The sequence below is a fragment of the Lycium ferocissimum genome, chromosome 2 (assembly GCF_029784015.1).
Source record: "Lycium ferocissimum isolate CSIRO_LF1 chromosome 2, AGI_CSIRO_Lferr_CH_V1, whole genome shotgun sequence".
Taxonomy (NCBI): domain Eukaryota; kingdom Viridiplantae; phylum Streptophyta; class Magnoliopsida; order Solanales; family Solanaceae; genus Lycium; species Lycium ferocissimum.
Window position 1 is genome coordinate 57,446,656 of NC_081343.1, and position 7,700 is coordinate 57,454,355.

At 34.6% G+C, this 7,700-nt stretch overlaps 1 pseudogene; it reads left to right on the forward strand.

Moving 5' to 3' along the window:
* The first annotated feature begins 2,081 nt into the window (after positions 1-2,081).
* LOC132047790 (cysteine-rich receptor-like protein kinase 44) lies at positions 2,082-5,348 on the forward strand (annotated as a pseudogene).
* The last annotated feature ends 2,352 nt before the right edge of the window (positions 5,349-7,700 follow it).

Consider the following 7,700-nt stretch of genomic DNA (forward strand, 5'->3'; position numbering starts at 1 on the left):
TTAGACTTTATCTTTCAATTAAAATTCAAAAACTATCTCTTAATTTGATTTCAATGTTATTACACACATTGTCCTAAAATTGCCAAGTGGCTTGTTATTATCTTGCCACTTTGCATAACCACATTGCTTATACCTCTCCTATTTTATATATATAGATATAGATAGATAGATATATATATATATACACACACTGTCTTCATAGGACCTATGATGTAAGAGGTTATTAACCCTAATAACTTTCTTTTCTGGTGTCCCATTTGTGTAATGTGACCAGTTTATTTCAAATTTCAAATAAGTCTATTTAGGTCCTTTAAGCTGTTTAGTTGTCTGTTGTTTATTTGCTTTCTAGTCCCTAAAATAGTTATGGAATAATAATTGTTTATTAGTCCCTAATTGAGTTATTAAATTGGGACAGGTGTCATGCTGAGTTGTTTATATCCGTTTGTACTGTCATTGTTGCAGACATCAATATACAGCTTCAGCTTATTTGTTTCTCTCTTTCTTCCTATCTCTCTGTTTTCTTTCACTGAGTCACAAGAGAAATTAAGCTTTTGTTACAAATGGGTCATTATAAATAGGCAATATCGTTTGGGATAAATTTGATGTCAAATTGTCAATTACTATTTAGCACTATATGTTAAAAACTTAAAAAAGATGTCATTTGTTGCACGAGCAAGTCAATATATAGTAAACCACATCCACTTTTTCCTCTAGATTATTATTTTTCCCAAGTTATTCTGTAGATTTGAGTATGAAAACCTCCACAACTATTCTTTCAACCTCGTACTTAAAATTAATGCTCTATCTTCAACCTCTAGAAGAAGCGCTCATTTTGACGTGATGTCTTTTTTCACCTTTTTCGAAATGCACTTTGTATCTGAATGAACAACAATGATTGGTATCTTTTAGATTGGTCTTACATCGTCTGTATTTATTTCAATATATATATATATATATATATATATATATATATATATATATATATATATATATATATATATATGTTTGTGTTTGTACTGAATTTTCGTTTAGAATTTTGTTGGCTGTACTGCAAGGATGACTAAGCGAGTACGATTTTGCTTTCGCATATAAATGAATTGGATTTCACATTGAGCTCTTTTTTTTTTTTTTTTTGGGAAAAATACATAAATAGACATTCAAATTTGGTCCCCAGTGTTAATTTGACACTTAAAATTACTGAGTGATGATCAGTTAGATCCCTCAACTTAACACAGATTTGTCTTGTGGACATTTGGATTTGACCTGACACGGTGTGTGTGTTATGTTCACATTTGAGCATGTGAAATGTTATTTTAGCATGCATTGTGTCAAGTGATTAGATCCAAGTGTCCACAAGACACACCTCAAGAAATCTAGATGATCACTGGATTAGTTGTGGTGAACAATTTTATTTTAAGTTTATTTTACTTTTTGCAAAATTAAGGTCCGCAACAAGCAATTAAAAAACATGTTAATATAGGTACATTTTGAATAAATGTTGATAGCTATTTAGAGTAATGGATGGAGGGTAATACATTTTTCTATCAACACATCATACATTGTGATTCAAATACTATTTTAATTTATATTTCGTGTGTTATGTTAAAACTTCTTAGTATTATTTTAACAAATGAGATTCTAATAATAATCGATTCTTCCAGTGATGTTTTAAAAAAAATTATCGAAAATTAATCAATACCAATAAAAACCCAAAATGATTGAGATAGTTTTGAAAAGTGTAATTTGATTATAAACAACGGAGTAACAAAAGAAGATATGATACAAATTTATTACTAGTAACGGAGTAATAATATAATCGGCCGGCCAGACCAAACGTTGAAACCCCAACACCCATCCTTTTTCAAATTCAATGCTCTTAGTTTCCGCGTTTCATATTTTCCGCCTGCTTCATAAACTGAAAAGTCAAGAGTCAATGATATCTTCCAATAAAAAAAGAAGTTGTGAAGACTAACAAAAATGAAAAATCGGATTCAATCTTCCTAAACAAAATGAGCACAGCCATTCTACTCATACTGTCTCCAACACGCCAATTAAGTTTTGCGTTGATTGGGTAGACAGCTATGAGTTTAAGCATGAAATGGCTGATCATTCTAATATTCCAATTTTGCTGCCTTTTCGATCCCAATATAGCACAGCCTGTTTTCAGTTTTCAATCGTCATGTGAAGGTAATGAGACAGAGTACTCTCCAAATGGTGCATATGACACAAATCTTCACACAGTCCTCTCCTCTGTTTCGCGTAATATAGATAGTTACGGATTCTATAATACTACCATAGGCCAAGACCCGGTCAGGGTTAGTCTCCTCGCGCAATGTAGAGGAGATGTCGAATTACAAACATGCCGTGATTGTATATATAATGCTACTCGCAAGATTTTAGAGGTATGTCCTTACAGGAAATCGGCCTTTGGTATTTATGATAAGTGTATGCTAAGATATTCAAATGAGTCCTTCATAGGCACCGTTTCAACTAACCCTCAAAAAATTGCTTATATCACCACGAGTTTCTCGAACCCTCAATTGTTTTTTAACCAATATCTGACACCCTTGTTGACAAGTTTAAGAAATCGAGCTTCAATGGGTGGGAAGCGCAAGTTTGCTGCTAATATTACTAATGGCCTTGATAATGTGACAGTACATGCACTTGTACAGTGCACAGCCGATTCATCAGCTCAAGGTTGTTTCGATTGTTTGACCGCTGCCTATACAAGTTTGCCTGACTGTGCCTGTTACGGGAGGCTGGGCAACTACTTTTTGATGCCCAGCTGCATTTTTAGGTATGAGCCTTACTCTTTCTTCAACGAGTCGTCATTGACTGAAGCTCAGCCACCCTTATGGCCATCTCCGCCAACAGCCTCATTGCCATCGCTGCCACCAGCCTCATTGCCATCGCTGCCACCAGCCTCATTGCTGCCACTACCACCACCAGGTATTTGAAATCTTTGTGGAACTATATTGTTAGCCACTTCATATTCAGGGGACACGCTATTCAAGTCGAGCTTCTTTTGTTGGCCAGCTAAGCGGCCCTTAATTTCTATGTACTGATAGTGCGAAAAATTGTTTACATTATCAATATATTTTTCCAAGATATTTATCCTAGTCATTCTATAACTATATAGAGTAATTAACTCGAGTAACTGAATCATGGACTACAATTATAGTCCTACACCTTGTTGTTCTTGTAATTAGGTCATTATACAGTATTGTGCCTAATTAACTTATATAGACTTCCATTCAAATTGCTATTCTAGTTTAACCGCACGAATGTTTGCTAACCTAATATTAACTTGAATTTTTGTAGGGAAGGATGATAAAACCGCACGAACTGTCATTATCATTGTGCCAACTGTTACAATTGTTATTCTTATTATTTGTATTTCTGTCATCTTGATGAGGAGGCGAAAGAGGAAGCTGGTGAACGGAATTCACAGTAAGAGTTTCTTATTAACAGACAATATTAAGGAAAGTTGAATTTAATTAAGACTGTTTCACTAATTTGTTCTGTGCTATTACTACTATGTTGGTGAAGGTATATGCGAGGATGATACTACCAACTCTGCAGAATCCCTGCAATATGATTTTTCTACAATTAAAGCAGCAACAGATAACTTCTCAAATGCTAATAAGTTGGGACAAGGCGGATTTGGTCCTGTGTACAAGGTTATTTTATCAGCTTTACTTACTCTTGCACGAGTTTAAATTTTATAGCGTAAAAAATCTTTACACTAATCAATGTATATAATTAAAACATTCTTCCTATATGTGCTCTTCTGATTCAGGGTAAGCTTTCAAATGGACAAGAAGTAGCAGTGAAAAGGTTGGCTGCAAATTCAAGTCAAGGTGATTTAGAATTCAAAAACGAGGTATTGTTGGTTGCCGGGCTTCAACATAGGAATTTGGTTAGGTTGCTGGGATTTTGTCGACATGGAACAGAGAGACTTCTTATCTATGAATTTCTTCCCAATGCAAGCCTTGACCACTTTTTACATGGTATGTAATGCTTAACTTTAAATCGTTTAGTTGCCCTGATCATCTACACTGTCAGTATGTAGAAGTTAAATTCTTTTATAAAATATGGAGCTTATTATTCATTTTGTTTGTCCAATGGGAATGTAGATCCGGTTAAGCGTAGGCTTGTGGATTGGGAAAGGCGATCCAAAATCATAGGAGGCGTTGCAAAGGGAATTCTTTATCTTCATGAGGAGTCTAGACTTCGCATCATTCATCGTGATCTCAAAGCTAGTAATGTTCTTCTAGATGCAAAAATGAATCCTAAAATCTCAGATTTTGGTATGGCAAGGCTATTTGCATTGGATGAATCTCAAGGTAGCACAAGCAAAATTGCTGGGACCTAGTAAGTTCTATATCTCTCATTGGATAGACTGTTATTTTTCATAGCTACCCAATTTGTAGTATAAATTGCAGTACAACATTTTACTACTGTACTTACTAAGTTCATTGAAAAATGTCTTAATGAAACATGGAGTTCTGACTTTTAACATCAAGTAGTTCCCTGTTTTGAAGCTTATCTAGTTTTGCTGATCCCACTGTTTGAACTACTAAACCCCAGAACTGAATTTTTTAGCCTTTTTACCTTAGTCTTGTTGAGAGAAATGCAAAATATATATGTTCAACGATTTTTTTTAACAAATTGAATCATATCTAAGTTGTGGAATGTTATGTAATTCTTGTTTTGGCTATGCAGTGGATATATGGCGCCAGAGTATGCAATGCACGGAAAATTTTCAGTCAAATCGGATGTTTTTAGCTTTGGAGTATTAGTCCTAGAAATTTTAAGTGGCCAAAAGAACACTTGTTTCATAAATGGAGAATATGTGGGGAACCTTCTGAGCTATGTAAGTGGTAACAGATCCAATTAGTCAACTTAAAACTAGATGGGGTCAGTTACATATAACTCTTTTACGTTGACAATGTGTAGAGCTTAAACTCTAAAGTGAAATGTGACAGGCTTGGACGAACTGGCGCCAAGGAAAATCTACAAATTTGATAGACCCCGTGTTGAGGGGAAGCACGGGACTTAATCGTGACATAACGAGATGCATCCACATTGCTTTATTGTGCGTTCAAGGAAATGCTGCCGATAGACCAACTATGGCTGCAGTAGTTCTCATGCTTAGTAGCCTCTCTCTGAGTCTTCCTGTGCCTTTAAGGCTTGCATATTATATGCACAATGATGTTAGCCCAAAGATTTCGCCTATTCAAGAATACAATTCAAGATTGACAGAATCTAATGGAACTGCGGCCAAAAATGAATCTATTTGCTTATCACAAAATGAGATGTCAATAACTGAGTTATACCCTAGATAATAGACTAGATATAATTGCCCTTCTAAGTTTTAGTTACTTATTATGTTATTTCTTCAAAATTTCATTAGTTTGAGATTGAGAATGATCATTTGATTGTTGTTTTAAGGATTCAATTTGGAGATATTCACAGAGATTGATATACGTAATTAGACTTCCAATTACAAAAGAACACGGTACTATTTCATTTTCAAAACATAGCAACAACACATTATATATTCAACCTCCAACAAAACTTACAAAATTAGGTGTTTTGGAGATTTTCATGTTACTAATCACATGATTTATTCCTTCTTCTCTCTCTCTCTCTCTTTTTTTTTTTTTAGATCTTCTCCCTCAGCTTTTTCAAGCACACCTCTAATGACTTCCTCAACTTTTTCTCTTTAATTTGATAAATAGTTGAAGATAGAGCCATCATTAAAAGACCCAGTTGAAGCTTCAGTTTGAATCAAAAAAAAAAAAAAATTAGTAGTTATCTTTTGAATCATTGTGGTTGGAGTTAGTCGGAAACATTTGGACGAAATTATATACAAAATTTGAGAAAGATTGGAGGCGATTTAGAATGGTTTGGACTCAAAACTCAGTGTCGGAAAACATCGTAACTGTGACGTTGTATGTCACATCACACATGTATATCATATATATGTCACATGTATGTCACTTGTATATCATATATATGTCACATTATGTCATATATAAAAGAGAAAATACATCATTTCACCCATAAACTTGGCCGCACAACTCACTTTAGTAACTAAACTTAACTTGTACTCCCTCCATTCCAAAATAAGTGTCCTTTTAGGCTTTTTATTTTGTTCCAAAATAAGTGACGCTTTAGGATTTCAAGAAGAAATTAATTCTATTCTTCCAACTATTCTTCCAAACTTACCCCTATTTATAATCAAGAATCATTAAATAACTTTTCTTTTTCTAAGCATTAATTAGGGGTAAATTGGTAAAAACACTCCTAATTTTCTAAGAGTGAGCAATTTCTTAAGAGTGTGCATGAGCTAAAAGAGACACTTATTTTGGAATGGAGGGAGTAATTATATACCCCCTTATCTAGTATGAAGTGAAATTAATACCACCCTGAGATTATAATATCACTCTCACAATGAAAGGTGCATTACACACACGCCAAGTCACTGCCTTGTCAGAGCCACGTCTAAAATTATTTAAATTTTTTATTCTTTTCATTTCTTTTTGTGTATTTGAAGTCAAATATGTCTCTTTCACCGGCCACGTATTTTTCTTTTCTTTTTTCACTCTTTTTTCAACCTTTCTTCCTAAAATAAACTCTTGCACTGTAGACATTATCTGCTCTGTAGCCAAAACAATTCTTTTTTCTTTTGACAAAGATGGATGGACCTTCCGATGGAACCAAAATTCTTCACCTGACCGACGACCTCTACTGGAGCTCGACCTCAAATCGGAAAACGAGGGGGTTCTACGGTGGTGTTGACCCAACGATGAAACTCCGACAGCAGTAGGCGAGATTGTGGAGGTTATGTTAATGGTGAAGCAAATCCAGTCATATTAATCTGTTCTTGCTGCAACGAATTGGAAAGAACATATAAAGAAGGAAGAGAGAGGTTCACCGGAAAAATGACCGGCAATAATTTCGTTCATCCGTTCACTTCATCATCATCATCATCGCCATTGTCATATTCATCATCAATATTCTCCATTTCTACCACACCATTGTCACCTCTTTCTTCATCCTTGAGTATAAAAATGCACAATCCAGATCGTCTTTTTCACAGAAGAGAACGAATGCATACATGGGTCACTATATTTGAGTTAATAAACAACTGGATTTGAGGAATCTTGGAAAAAAGAGGAAGAGATTGTGAAATTGTGCTATAATTAGTGGTATGTCTTACCCTAGGGACTGCTAGATAAGGAAGGAAAGAATTTTGTTTTTTTTTTTTTTTAGAAGAAGAAAAGATGAGCAGATATGGCGATATGGAAAAGAAGGAGAGAGAGGGGGGGGGGGGGGAAAGGAGCGGGGTAGAAGAAGGAGAAAGGGCCTGGGCCCATCTCTGTTTTTGTTTATTATTTTTATTGCCTGATAAAATATTAAATGGGGCCCACCCTCTTTTTTTAAAAAATATTTACGTTTTTTTTTTTTGGCCACGTCAGTATGAGAGGTGGTATTAATTTCACTTCATAGTAGATAAGAGGGGTATATAATTACAAGTTAAATGTAGTTGCTAAAGTGAGTTGTGCGAGAGTTTAGGGGTGAAATGATGTATTTTCTCTATATAAAATACAAATACACATGACATACATATGATATATACAATATATGCACATGACATACGAGATATACAACAGGGATATTAGATACATAGA